This window comes from Bos taurus, chromosome 14, assembly GCF_002263795.3.
Source record: "Bos taurus isolate L1 Dominette 01449 registration number 42190680 breed Hereford chromosome 14, ARS-UCD2.0, whole genome shotgun sequence".
Lineage (NCBI taxonomy): Eukaryota > Metazoa > Chordata > Mammalia > Artiodactyla > Bovidae > Bos > Bos taurus.
The window spans coordinates 65,240,750-65,255,912 of record NC_037341.1 but is presented as its reverse complement, the minus strand read 5'-3'; the positions used below and the strand labels follow the sequence as shown (position 1 = coordinate 65,255,912).

At 38.9% G+C, this 15,163-nt stretch overlaps 1 protein-coding gene across 34 annotated transcripts in view; it reads left to right on the top strand.

Moving 5' to 3' along the window:
- VPS13B (vacuolar protein sorting 13 homolog B) overlaps window positions 1–15,163 on the top strand; it is an 806,276-nt gene that overhangs the window by 3,656 nt on the left and 787,457 nt on the right. The window lies entirely within an intron of this gene.

The window sequence follows — 15,163 nt, the reverse complement described above, 5'->3', positions numbered from 1 at the left end:
TGTCTGACTCTTTGTGACCCCAGGGATTGTAACTTTCACTCTTCACTTTCATGCATTGGAGAAGGAGATGGCAGCCCACTCCAGTGTTCTTGCCTGGAGAATCCCAGGGATGGGGAAGCCTGGTTGGGCTGCTGTCTATGGGGTCTGTGCTGTCTATGCCAGGCTTCCCTGTCCATCACCAACTCCCGGAGCTAACTCAGACTCATGTCCATCAAGTCGGTGATGCCATCCAGCCATCTCATCCTCTGTTGTCCCCCTCTCCTCCTGCCTTCAGTCTTTCTCAGCATCAGGGTCTTTTCCAATGAGTCAGTTCTTTGTATAAGGTGGCCAAAGTATTTCAGCATCAGTCCTTCCAATGAAAACCCAGGACTAATCTCCTTTAGGATGGACTGGTTGGATCTCCTTGCAGTCCAAGGGACTCTCAAGAGTCTTCACCAATACCACAGTTTAAAAGCATCAATTCTTCTGTGCTCAGCTTTCTTTACAGTCCAGGTCTCAGATCCATACATGACTAATGGAAAAACCATAGCTTTGATTAGATGGATCTTTGTTGACAAAGTAATGTCTCTGCTTTTTAATATGCTGTCTAGGTTGGTCATAGTTTTTCTTCCAAGGAGTAAGCATCTTTTAATTTCATGGCTGCAGTTACCATCTTCAGTGATTTTGGAACCCCCAAAAATAAAGTCTGTCACTGTTTCCATTGTTTCCCCATCTATTTTCCATGAATTGATGGGACTGGATGCCATGATCTTAGTTTTCTTAATGTTGAGTTTTAGGCCAACTTTTTCACTCTCCTTTTTCACTTTCATCAGTTCAGTACAGTCACTCAGTCGTGTCCGACTCTCTGTGACCCCATGAATTGCAGCATGCCAGGCCTCCCTGTCCATCACCAACTCCTGGAGTTTACCCAAACTCATGTCCATTGAGTCGGTGATGCCATCCAGCCGTCTCTTCCTCTGTCGTCCCCTTCTTCTCCTGCCCCCCAATGCCTCCCAGCATCAGAGTCTTTCCCAATGAGTCAACTCTTTGCATGAACTGGCCAAAGTATTGGAGTTTCAGCTTCAGCATCAGTCCTTCCAGTGAACACCCAGGACTAATCTTTAGGATGGACTGGTTGGATCTCCTTGCAGTCCAAAGGACTCTCAACAGTCTTCTCCAACACCACAGTTCAAAAGCATCAATTCTTCAGCACTCAGCTTTCTTCACAGTCCAACTCTCACATTCATACATGACCACTGGAAAAACCATAGCCTTGACTAGACGGATCTTTGTTGGCAAAGTAATATCTCTGCTTTTGAATATGCTATCTAGGTTGGTCATAACTTTCCTTTCAAGGAGTAAGTGTCTTTTAATTTCATGGCTGCAGTCACCATCTGCAGTGATTTTGGAGCCCCCAAAAATAAAGTCTGACACCGTTTCCACTGTTTGCCCATCTATTTGCCATGATGTGATGGGACCAGAGGCCATGATCTTCGTTTTCTGAATGTTGAGCTTTAAGCCAACTTTTTCACTCTCCTGTTTCGTTTTCATCAAGAGGCTCTTATTTTTGAATACACTTAAAAAATCATTCTGAAATGTGTCCCTCTTTCATTCTAGTAATTCTTCTTGCCTTAAAGTCTTTCATTATAAAAAATTATTTCTGTTGCTTCTCTAAAGATCACAAAATGGATATTTGACTTACTAGCATCTACCTTAAATTATTATAACATTCTTACCATTTTCTCAGTGATCTTACAGTAGTTTAACTGCATGTACCCCCTTTCTCTCTTTCTTTCTACCTTTATTTGGTTTTGTGGTCCTTGTGTGTGTTTGTTCGGTTTCAGTTACCTTATTTAGTTTGTTTTTCTGCTGTCTTCAGGCAGAAGCCTCGATTATTGATTTGAGAAATTTCCCCTTTTCTACTATAGGCATTTACAACTATAAATGTCTTTAGCTGGCTGTATCCTATACATTTTGGTATGTTGTGTTTTCATTTTCATTCAGTTCAAACTTTTCCTGATTTTCCTTGAAATAGCACTGTATTTTTGCAGTTGTTGGATGGAATGGTTTATAGCTGTCAGGTCAAAATTGGTTGACAGTATTTTTCAGGTCTTCTATATATTTGTTGATTTTCTGTCTGTTGTTGTATTCATTGTTGTAAGTGAGGTATTCAAGTTTCCATGATTAGTGTTGTCATTGTTCAGTTGCTAGGTTGTGTCTGACTCTGTGACCCCATGGACTGCAGCACGCCGGCTTCTCTGTCTTTCATTGTCTCTTGGAGTTTGCTCAGATTCATGTCCATTGAGCCGGTTATGCTATCTAACCATCTCATCCTCTGCCACCCTCTTCTCCTTTTGCCTTCAGTCTTGCCCAGCATCAGGGTCTTTTCCAGTGAGTCACCTCTTCACATCAGGTGACCAAAGTGTTGGAGCTTCAGCATCAGTCCTTCCAATGAATATTCAGAGTTGATTTCCTTTAAGATTGACTGGTTTGATTCCTTGTAGTCCAAGGGACTCTCAGGAATCTTCTCCAGTACAAGAGTTCGAAAGCATCAATTCTTCGGCGTTCAGCCTTCTTTATGGTCCAACTCTCACGTCTGTACATGACTACTGGAAAAACCATAGCTTTGACTAGATAGACCTTTGTCAGCAAAGTGATGTCTGAGCTTTTTAATACTGTGTTTAGGTTTGTCATAGCTTTTCTTCCAAGGAGAGAGCATCTTTTAATTTCATGGCTGCAGTCACCATCTGTAATGATTTTTGGAGCCCAAGAAAATAAAATCTGTCACTGCTTCTACTTTTTCCCCTTCTAGTTGCCACGGAGTGATGGGATCAGATGCAATGACCTTAGTTTCTTGAATGTTGAGTTTTAAGTCTGTTTTTTCACTCTCGTCTTTCACCTTCATCAAGAGACTCTTTAGTTCCTCTTCACATTCTGCCATTATGGTGGTATCATCTGCATATGTGAGGTTGTTATTTCTCCCAGCAATATTGATTGTAGCTTGTGATTCATCTAGTCTGACATTTTGCATGATGTACTCTGCATGTAAGTTAAATAAGCAGGGTGACAATATAGTGAGCTTGATGTACTCACTATAATTTTGAGTCCGTCAGTTGTTTCGTATAAGGTTCTAACTGTTGCTTCTTGACCTACATACAAGTTTCTCAGGAGACAAGTAACGTGGTCTGGTATTCCCATCTTTTAAAGAATTTTCCACAGTTTGTTGTCATCCACACAGTCAAAGTCTTTCACAGTCAGTTAAGCAGAAATAGATGTTTTTTCTGGAATTCCCTTGCTTTCTCTATGATCTAGTGAACATTGCAATTTGATCTCTGGTTCCTCTGCCATTCCTCTGTTGTTTTTGAGATTGCACCCAAGTACTGCATTTCAGACTCTTTTGTTCAAGACTATGAAGACTATTTCATTTCTTCTAAGGGATTCTTTCCCACAGTAGTAGGGAATTAAATTCGCCCATTCCCATCCATTTTAGTTCATTGATTCCTAAGATGTTGATGTTTACTCTTGCCATCTCCTGTTTGACCATGTCTAGTTTACCTTGATCCATGCAACTAACATTCCAGGTTCCTATGCAGTATTATTCTTTACAACTTCAGACTTCAGTTTCACCACCAGACACTTCCACAACCAAGTTTTTTTTTTTTTTTGCTTTGGCCGAGCTGCTTCATTCTTTTTGGAGCTACTAGTAATTGCTCTCTGCCTTCCTCAGTAGTATAATGGACACCTTCCGACCTGTGGGGCTCCTCTTCTGGTGTCATATCCTTTTGCCTTTTCATACTGTTTATGGGGTTTTGGGGCTTTCCTGGTAGGTCACATGGTAAAGAATCTGCCTGTATGCAGGAAACCCAGGTTTAATCCTTGGGTTGGGAAGATCCCCTGGAAAAGGGCATGGCAACCCACTCTAGTATATTTGCTTGGAATTTCCCATGGACAGAGGAGCTTGGTGGGCTGCAGTCCATTGAGTTGCAAATAGTCAGACATGACTGACTGACTTTCACTCAATGAGGTTCTTGTGATCAGAATACTGGAGTGGTTTACCATTCCCTCTTCCAGTAGACCATGTTTTATCAGAACTCTCCACTATGACCTGTCTGTCTTGGGTGGCCCTACATGGCATGGCTCATAGCTTCATTGAGTTATGCAAGCCACTTTAGCACAACAAGGCTGTGATCCATGAAGGAAATTAGCGTTGGATTATTTCTTTTTTCACTTTTTATATATTTTGGGGTTTATTTCCTTGCTCATATGTTTTATATTTTCTGTTACAAATATTCATTGGTGTATAGTTTATTTACAGTGTTGTGTTAGTGTCAGGTATATAGCAAAGTGATTCAGTTATACATATACTCATTCTTTTTTAGACTTTTTATCCATGTAAGTTATTACAGAATATTGGGTAGAGTTCCCTGTGCTATATAGTAGGTCCTTGTTGGTTATCTGTTTTGTATATAATATTGTGTTTATTTTAATCCCAAACTCCTAATTTGTCCCTACCTCCTATGTTTCCCCTTTAGTAACCATAGATTTTGTTTTCAAAATCTGGGAGTTTGTTTCTGTTTTGTAAATAAGTTCATTTGTATATATTTTCTTCTTGAATTGACCCTTCTATCATTATTAAATGTCCCATGTTACCTTTAGTAACAGTTTTTTTCTTAATATAGGTTTTTTCCTGGTAATAGTGTATTTGGGCTTTCCTGGTGGCTCAGTGGCAAAGAATCCACCTGCCAGTGCAGGAGATGCTGGTTTGATTCCTGGGTCAGGAAGATCCCCTGGTGAAGGAAATGGCAACCCACTCCAGTATTCTTGCCTTGGAAATCCCATAGATAGAGGAGCCTGGCAGACTACAGTCCATGGGGTCCCAGAAGAGTCAGACATGTCTTAGAGACTAAAAAAGAAAACAGTAGTATAATTGATCAACTTCTCTTATCGTTACTGGTTGCATGAAGCATTTTTTGTTTTTCCCCCTCTGTACTGCATTTTATTTTAAACTATCTTACCACTTTTGCCTTGTGTTGTATTTCTTGAAGCCTGGTAACATACTTTTGAATGTTTTACAGGAATGTTATGTGGCTTCAACAGCTCTTTAAAATTTCATCTGCTTAATACTGTTTTCACCCTATGACTGGGATAAACTTATTTGTTTTTTTGGCCCAATCCCGAAGCATGGAGAATCTTAGTTCACAGATCAAGGATCAGGATGCACTCCCCCTGCAGTGGAAGTGCAAAGTCTTAATCCCAGGGAAGTCTTGAGGGATGAACTGTTTTTAATTGTTCCTAATACTTACTTGCATTGGAGCACAGTCATATAAAAAACAGGGGAAAATGCTGCTGGAAATTAAGATAGTAGAAATGAAAATTCTCTATATGCCTAAAATAGAATACTGTTTCCCTAGAGAGCAAGAAAATATGGTGATTTGATGTATTTAAGCAAGAAACTGGATCACATAGCTTCCTGGGATCTTGTTTATTATTATTATTTTTTATTATGGTATAATAGACATGTAGTGCCAGGTATACAATGTAATGATCTGTGTGTGTTGCAAAATGGTCACCAAAGTAAGCCCAGGTAACATCTGTCACCATCCATAGTTTAAAAATTTTTTTCTTGTGATGAGAACTTTTAAAATTTACTTCTTGCACCTTTCAAATATGCTATACAGTTATTAACTGTACTCACTATGCTATATATTATATCCCAGGATTTAAAAAGTTTTTTAACTGGAAACTTGTTTCTTTTGACCACCTTCACCCATTTTGTTCACTTACCACCTTTTGCCTCTGGAAACCACCAATCTGTTGTCCTTATGTATATGGAAAAATGATACATTAAAATGAAAAACACTTTTTTGTCATTTGCAGTCTATTTGTGTTTTCAAATCTAAAGTATGTTTCTTCTAGAGAGCATACAGTTGAATCTTACTAGTTTTTAAAAATCCAGTCTGACAGCCTTTGCCTTTTGATTGAAATATTTAATCCATTCTCTCTTTCATGATTGGATTTCTTTCTTCCATTTTGCTATTTTTTGTGTGTCTCAGGTCTTTTTTGTTTCTCTCATAATCCTTTGCTACCTTCTTTATTTTAAGATCAATGGTAACTTAATGCTAATTTGAGATTAATGCTAACTTTATTCCATCAAAATAAAGAAATTTCTCCACTATAGCTTCATTTCTTCTCCCTCGTTTGTGGTGGTATTTCTACATATATTGTATCTCTGTTATAAACCTAATATCATGTTAAGTTGTTTTTTGTAATTGCTGTTTAAAAAAATTTTTTTCTGGCTACTCTGGGTCTTTGTTGCTGCACATGGGCTCTCTCTAGTTACCAGGAATGGAGGCCGTTCCTCGCTGTGGTGCACAGTCCTCTCATCGCAGTGGCCCCTCCTGTGAGAGCACAGGCTCTAGAGGTCTCGCTCGGGCTTCAGTAGTCGCAGCGTGCAGTCTCAGTACTTGTAGCACACAGGCTTAGTTGACCTGGTCATGTGGGATCTTCCTGACCAGGGATCAGACCCATGTCACCTTCATTGGCAGGCAGATTCTTAACTAGTGTACCACCAGGGAAGCCTAGTAATTGCCTTTTTTTTTTTTTTAAAGGAAGTGACTTGCTGCGTCGAGTCTTCCTTCCTTTTCGCCTGAAGAACTTCCAGTATTCTGTTACAGAGAATTATCTGAAACTTGATTTGGGTATGCCTTCATTTTTGAAGGTTAGTTTTGCTAGATAAAGGATTTTGGATTGAGAGTTAGTTTTCATTTGTTATTTAAATATGTCATGTATCTGCCTTCTTGCCTTTATTGTTTGTAATGAGAAGTTAGCTTTTAACCTACATCCCTTATGATTATACAGTGGAAGTGAGAAATAGACTTAAGGGACTAGATCTGATAGACAGAGTGCCTGATGAACAATGGATGGAAGTTTGTGACATTGTACAGGGGACGGGGATCAAGATCATCTCCAAGAAAAAGAAATGCAAAAAAGCAAAATGGCTGTTTGAGGAGGACTTACAAATAGACGTGAAAAGAAGGGAAGCGAAAAACAAAGGAGAAAAGGAAAGACATACCCATTTGAATGCAGAGTTCCAGAGAATAGCAAGGAGAGATAAGAAAGCTTCCTCAGCAATCAATGCAGAGAAATAGAGGAAAACAATAGATTGGGAAAGACTAGAGATCTCTTCAAGAAAATTAGAGATACCAAGGAAACATTTCATGCAAAGATGGGCTCAGTAAAGGACAGAAATGGTATGGACCTAACAGAAGCAGAAGATATTAAGAAGAGGTGGCAGCAATACACAGAAGAACTGTACAAAAAAGATCTTCATGACCCAGATAATCACAATGGTGTGATCACTCACGTAGAGCTAGACATCCTAGAATGTGAAGTCAAGTGGGCCTTAGGAAGCATCTCTATGAACAAAGCTAGTGGAGCTGATGGAATTCCAGTTGAGCTATTTGAAATCCTGGAAGAGGATGCTGTTAAAGTGCTGCACTCAATATGCCAGCACATTTGGAAAACTTAGCAGTGGCCACAGGACTGGAAAAGATCTGTTTTCATTCCAATCCCAAAGAAAGGCAATGCTAAAGAATGCTCAAACTACCACACAGTTGCACTCATCTCACACGCTAGTAAAGTAATGCTCAAAATTCTCCAAGCTGGGCTTCAGCAGTACTTGAACTTTGAACTTCCGGATATTAAAGCTGGTTTTAGAAAAGGCAGAGGAACCAGAGATCAAATTGCCAACATCCGCTGGATCATCGAAAAAGCAAGAGAGTTCCAGGAAAACATCTGTTTCTGCTTTATTGACTATGCCAACGCCTTTGACTGAGTGGATCACAATAAACTGTGGAACATTCTGAAAGAGATGGGAATACTGGACCACCTGACCTGCCTCTTGAGAAACCTATATGCAGGTCAGGAAGCAACAGTTAGAACTGGACATGGAACAACAGACTTGTTCCAAATAGGAAAAGGAGTCCATCAAGGCTGTATCTTGTCACCCTGCTTATTTAACTTCTATGCAGAGTACATCATGAGAAACACTGGGCTGGAAGAAGCACAAGCTGGAATCAAGATTGCCGGGAGAAATATCAATAACCTCAGATATGCAGATGACACCACCCTTATGGAAGAAAGTGAAGAAGAACTAAAGAGCCTCTTGATGAAAGTGAAAGAAGAGAGTGAAAAAGTTGGCTTAAAGCTCAACATTCAGAAAACTAAGATCATGGCATCTGGTCCCATCACTTCATGGCAAATAGATGGGGAAACAGTGGCTGACTTTATTTTTTGGGGCTCCAGAATCACTGCAGATTTTGATTGTAGCCATGAAATGAAAAGACGCCTACTCCTTGGAAGGAAAGTTACGACCAACCTAGACAGTATATTAAAAAGCAGAGACTTTAGTTTGTCAACAAAGTTCCGTCTAGTCAAGGCTATGGTTTTTCCAGTAGTCGTATAGATGTGAGAGTTGGACTATAAAGAAAGCTGAGTGCGGAAGAATTGATGCTTTTGAACTGTGGTGTTGGAGAAGACTCTTGAGAGTCCCTTGGACTGCAAGGAGATCCAGCCAGTCCATCCTAAAGGAGTTCAGTCCTGGGTGTTCATTGGAAGGACTGATGCTGAAGCTGAAACTCTAATATTTTGGCTACCTGATGCAAAGAACTGACTCATTAGAGAAGACCCTGATGCTGGGAAAAATTGAGGGCAGGAGGAGAAGAGGACGACAGAGGATGAGATGGTTGGATGGCATCACCGACTCAGTGGACATGAGTTTGTGTGAACTCCAGGAGTTGGTGATAGACAGGGAGGCCTAGCGTGCTGCGGTTCATGTGGTCACAAAGAGTTGGACACAACTGAGCGACTTTACTGAGCTGAACTTATGAAGAATTTTCTTATATGTAACATGCTGATTTTCTGTTTCTGCCTTCAAGGTTTTCTTTTTGTTCCAGACTTTCAAAACTTTTGTTTTGATATGTCTTGGTATGAATTTGCTGATTCTTTTCCTGCCAGCTCAAATCTCATGTTGAAGTCTCTCAGTGAATTTTAAGTTCATTTATTGTACTCCTAAGAAATTTATCTGTTTGGTTGTGTTGGGTCTTAGGTGAGGCAGGTGGAATATTTTGTTGTGGCACAGAGGTTCTGTCATTGTGGTGTGGGGGCTCAGTAGTTATGGTGCATGGGCTTAGTTTCCCGACCAGGGATCGAACCTGAATCCCTTGCATTGAAGGGTAGATTCTTAACCACTGAAACACCAAGGAAGTCCCAATTTCATTTATTGTTCTTTTCAACTCCAGAATTTCCATTTGCTTCTTTTTTGTAATTTCTCATTCTTGATATTTTCTATTCAATGAATCATTGTCATGTAATTCTTTAATTATTTAACATATTTATAATGAACATATTTATAATGTTTTAAGTCCTGCATTTGAGCATCCTCAAAGATAGTCTCTATTAACTACTTTTGTAAACTTTTCATGTTTCACAATGTTTAGTTGAAAACTGGACATTTTGCATAATATATTGTAGCAACTCTGCATTCTAATTTCTTGCCTCTGGGGATATTTGTTGTTGCTGTTGGCTTGTTGTTTAGTGACTTGCCTGGGATAAGTTTGTGGTGTCTGTTTTCCCCTGTAGTATGTGATCTCTGATAACTGTTCTCAGTTTTCTTTTTTCTCTCTCCATTCTTTCTGTTTTTAGGCTTGGATTTCTAGGGATTACCCCTGGATCACTATAACTGAGTCATCTGCAAGTGATTGGCTAGAGGTTGTTAGAACTTTTGAACCAATAAGGCTTCTTCTTCTCTTTGGTATGGGACATACACATGTACTAGATATGCTTTCAAAGGAGTTTACAGATCTGATCCATATGTTTACAAGGCTTCTTGGTCAGCCATGAATGAGTAGATTATTAAGGGTCTTTCCAACGTTGCCCAAGTAAGCACAACCTGGCATATACATACAGCTTTCCAGGTTACCAGGAATAATGGGGTCAGAGCAAGGCCATCCTTGGCTTTCTTGTTCTCTTGATTACTCTGATAATTTTCTGGCTGGTCTGCTGTTCTTTTTCTTGCACCAGCTGGTTCATGACTTCAGGGTAGCCTTCCCTCATTGCCCCTGAAATTTCTGTTTTTTTAAAAAATAACTTTGTCCAGTTTTTTCACTGCTTTTTGGGGAGAGAATTTTCCAGCCTTCTAACTTAGAATTCTTGAAGTCCTGTTTTAAATTTATTTTTATTTTGTGGTAAAAATGGAGATATCATAAAATTTACCATCTTAACCATTTTTAACTGGGCAGTCGTGTTTACTGTATATACATTATTGTTCAGATTTCTAGAACTTTCCATCTTCTAAAACTTAAGCTGTGTACCAACGAAACTGCTGCTGCTGCTAAGTCGCTTCAGTCATGTCCGACTCTGTGTGACCCCATAGACAGCAGCCCACCAGGCTCCCTGTCCCTGGGATTCTCCAGGCAAGAATACTGGAGTGGGTTGCCATTTCCTTCTCCAATGCATGAAAGTGAAAAGTGAAAGCAAAGTTGCTTAGTCGTGTCTGACTCTTAGCAACCCCATGGACCGTAGCCCACCAGGCTCCTCCGTCCATGGGATTTTCCAGGCAAGAGTACTGGAGTGGGGTGCCATTGCCTTCTCCAACCACGAAACTACAGCTTCCCTTTTCTCTCTCCCCCTGGCCACTACTGTTCTACTTCTGTGTCTAAGAATTTGACTACTTTAGGTATCTTTCGTAAGTGAAGTTAGACAATATGTGTCTTTTTGTGACTGGCTTATTTCACTTAGCACCAGTGTCCTTGAGGTTCATTCTATGTTGTAGGATGTAACAATTTCCTTTTTTTTTTTTAAATTTTATTTTATTTTTAAACTTTACATAATTGTATTAGTTTTGCCAAATATCAAAATGAATCCATCACAGGTATACATGTGCTCCGTATCCTGAACCCTCCTCCCTCCTCCCTCCCCCTACCATCCCTCTGGGTCGTCCCAGTGCACTAGCCCCAAGCATCCAGTATTGTGCACTGAACCTGGACTGGCATCTCGTTTCATACATGATATTTTACATGTTTCAATGCCATTCTCCCAAATCTTCCCACCCTCTCCCTCTCCCATAGAGTCCATAAGACTGTTCCATACATCAGTGTCTCTTTTGCTATCTCGTACACAGGGTTATTGTTACCATCTTTCTAAATTCCATATATATGCGTTAGTATACTGTATTGGTGTTTTTCCTTCTGGCTTACTTCACTCTGTATAATAGGCTCCAGTTTCATCCACCTCATAAGAACTGATTCAAATGAATTCTTTTTCATTATATGTATATACCACATTTTCTTTATCCTTGTCTTTCAGTGGACATCAGGTTGTAGTAACCTCTTGACTATTGTGAATAGTGCTGCAAAAAACATGGTTGTACAAGTATGTTTTCAAGATCCTGCTTTTGGTTTCTTTTTATTGTGTACTCAGAACTGAGACTGCTGGATCATATGGTAATTCTGTTTTTCATTGTTTGAATAATCTCCGTACTATTTTCTGTAGTGGTTGTACCATTTTACCTTTTCAGCAACAGTGCACAAGGGTTACACATTCTTTATATACTTATCACACATTACTTTCTGTGGTGGTGGGTTTTTTTTTTTGTTTGTTTTTGTTCTTGTTTTTTTTTTTTTGATAGGGGCCCTGCTAACAGATGTGAGATGATATGTCATGGTTTTTAATGTAATTGATTTATGGCTGCAGTGGGCCTTCGTTGCTGAATGCTGCTTTCTCTAGTTGAGGCAAGAGTAGTGGCGGCTGCTCTAGTTGCAGTGTGTGGCTCCTCACTGGGGTGGCTTTTCTTTTTGCAGCACACGAGCTCAGTAGTTGTGGTGCATGGGCTTAGTTTCACTGCAGCATGTGGAGTCTTCTCGGACCAGGGATGAAACTCCTGTCTCCTTCATTGGCAGGCAGATTTTTAACCATTGGACCACCAGGGAAATCTGCCATTGTGGGTTTTTTAAAAAATAATTTCATTTATTTATTTTTGCCTTTGCTGGGTCTTTGTTGCTACTCAGGCTTTTGTCTAGTTGGGCGAGTGGAGGCTACTCTTCAGTAGTGGTGCACGGCCTTCTCATTGCAGTGGCTTTTCTTGTTGCAGAGCACAGGGTTTAGGGCACATGGGCTTCAGTAGTTGTGGCACGTGGGTTTAGTTGCTCCTTGGTCTGTGACATCTTTCTGGACCAGGAATCAAACCTGTGTCTCCTGCATTGGCAGGTGGATTCTTTACCACTGAATCACGTAGGGAAGCCCTGTCATTCTGGTTTTGTTTTGTATTTCTCTGATTAATGATGGTGAGCATTTTTTCCTCTTTGTTGGCCTTTTGTCTGTGTTCTTTTGAAAATTGATACTCAAGTCAATTTCCCATTTTTAAAATTTGGTTATTTTTTTGTTGTTGAGTTGCTGTAGTTCATGTCGTCTAGATTTTAAACCCTTCTCAGATAGTTTCTGTTTCTCCCATATGATTGCCTTTCTGTTTTGCTGAGTGTTTTCTTTGCTTTCTGGAGGTTTTTAGGTTTGGTATAGTCCTATTCATCTATTTTTGCTTTTGGGCCCTGTTACATTCATTTTTAAAGTATCCCCTTTTTTTTTTTTTTCTGTGAGGATATTTTGTAATAGTCTTTCTACAGTGTGATTTATGAGAGCTATTCAATTCCTTTGTGTGGCCATAGATATTCTGTTTTAGGGATGCATTGTTTTCCTGAGTAATTCCAAGTAAATAAAATATTTTTAAGTTGTACAATATATTTTAAGAATGAAAAAGAATGAAAAGAAAATCATTTCTTTTGGCTACCTTAGGATGACCTACTTGTTTTAACAGTCAACATTTTCTTTTGCCTTTTATAAGGCATAAATGTTCCCATTTGTTTATCACAGCAACTCTGAGATGAGGAAATGGAAATGATCTTGCTTATAGTGAGTTGATTAATAAGTGAACTTCAGTTGGATTACCAGCATGGGCCATGTGATTCAAAATTCCATGTTTTAATATAGAATATTGTCCCTTATGTTAACATTGAATTAGTCATTCAGATAAGATTAGTAGTATTCTGGTGATAACAAGGTCTTGAGTTTGGTTTAGGTGTCTTTTAACTTCTCCTAGGAAAATCCAATTTTGCCCATAGATTGCAAGTTTTGGTAGTCATTGCATGAATATATCATTGTTACACACCTCAGGGGTAGAGATGGAAATGTCATTGAAACATTATCCAGATGAATGTATAACCAATGGAAATGTACTCGTTGCTCGTAAAGGAAGTTAGGTGTAATGTAGTTTTATTAAGAGCAAGGGCTCTGGCATAATAATTTCCAGTTTTGAGTCATAGCTCTCTAAGATGAGTTATTTTTGAAAGTAATTTGACCTTTCTGTGCCTCAGATTTTGGAAATGTCATTGAAACATTATCCAAATGAATGTATAACCAATGGAAGTGTACTTGTTGCTCATAAAGGAAGTTAGATGCAGTGTAGTTTTAAGAACAAGGGCTCCGGCATAATAATATCCAGTTTTGAATCATGTCTCTCTAAGATGAGTTATTTTGAAAGTTATTTGACCTTTCTGTGCCTCAGATTTTTTTTTTTAATCTATAAAGTGGGTATAATAGTATTTACTTTTTGGGGTTCTTGCTGCTGCTACTGCTGCTAAGTCGCTTCAGTCGTATCCGACTCTGTGCAACCCCATAGATGGCAGCCCACCAGGCTCCCCTGTCCCTGGGATTTTCCAGGCAAGAACACTGGAGTGGGTTGCTGTTTCCTTCTCCAATGCATGAAAGTGAAAAGTGAAAGTGAAGTCGCTCAAGTCGTGTCCGACTCTTCATGAACCCATGGACTGCAGCCTACCGGGCTCCTCCGTCCATGGGATTTTCCAGGCAAGAGTACTGAAGTGAGTTGCCATTGCTTTCTCTGACAAAGATTAAATATTGCATGCGAGTAAAGTACTTAAAACAGTGCCTGGTATACAGTAAGTGCTCATTAACATGGTATTCATTATAGACACTGATCAAAGTATAATCTCTCCCATTGATCAATGCTTAGAGAAATTACTGCATCTTTAAAATTAATGAAATATTGAGAACTGTTAAAAAAATCATGACATTCTGCTAGAATAGTAGAAATATCAATAGATTTTTTGTATTCTGCTCTTTAATAAGCTTGTTGACATAAAAGAGGCTTATACATTTGTAGTAATAGATAGTGTCTTTATATTGATGGCCTTTGAGGAAGACAGTGTCCTAAGTACTTTATGTAAATTAATTGATTTAATCCCCAAACACACTACTATTATCCATTAGATAAACTGAGATGCAGAGATGTAGTACAAGTTGCCTCTTGTCATTGTGCTGGTAAGTAGCAGGTGTAGGATTAAATCCACTTTGCTGGTTCCAGATTTATTGGTCTTAACCATTTTGCTGTACTGTCTGTATATGTATGTTTAGCTACATTACTGCTGTGTTGCTAAACCAAGGTGGATACTTCTTGGATGAAGGAACAGCTTAGTATTTATTTTAACTTTCACAAATAGTTACAATAATGTGACTGAAATACAGTTCAAATGCAATTTATTTTTACTTTTTTTTTTTTTGGTTTATAACATTTTATCTGAAGGTGAAATGATTTAGTATGAAGTGGTTGTGGTAACCTTTGTGTTTTCATTTCTAATGTTTTTAATAATGGAACAGTTATAAAACATTTAAAATTTATGATCATATAGTTTCTAGGTATAATCTTTAGGTAAAGTTCGAGACTTTTTTTTTTTCAAAGTTGATCAGTGTTTATTTTGTCAGGTCATTCTCCTTTCTTTAATTCAGTTCCCCTCTTTCATCTTGCCCTAAAATCCTGTTCTGTTATCATTTCCACAGAGGCCTTGACAGGTTAAGTGCCTTATTAAATGTAACTTGCACAATACGTTTTTGTAGCTCATCAGTAACTATAATTTAGCAAGTTATTTGATGCTGCTTTTTGATGAACAGTAATTCCCTGAATTTTTTTTTGTTATATGATTAAATTTATTGCTTTTTATATTTTTTTAAATTGGAGGGTAATTGCTTTATAATGTTGTGTTGGTTTCTGCTGTACAGCAGTGTAACCCAGCTCTAAGTATATATCTGTATCCTCTCCGTCTGGAGTTTCCCTTCCACC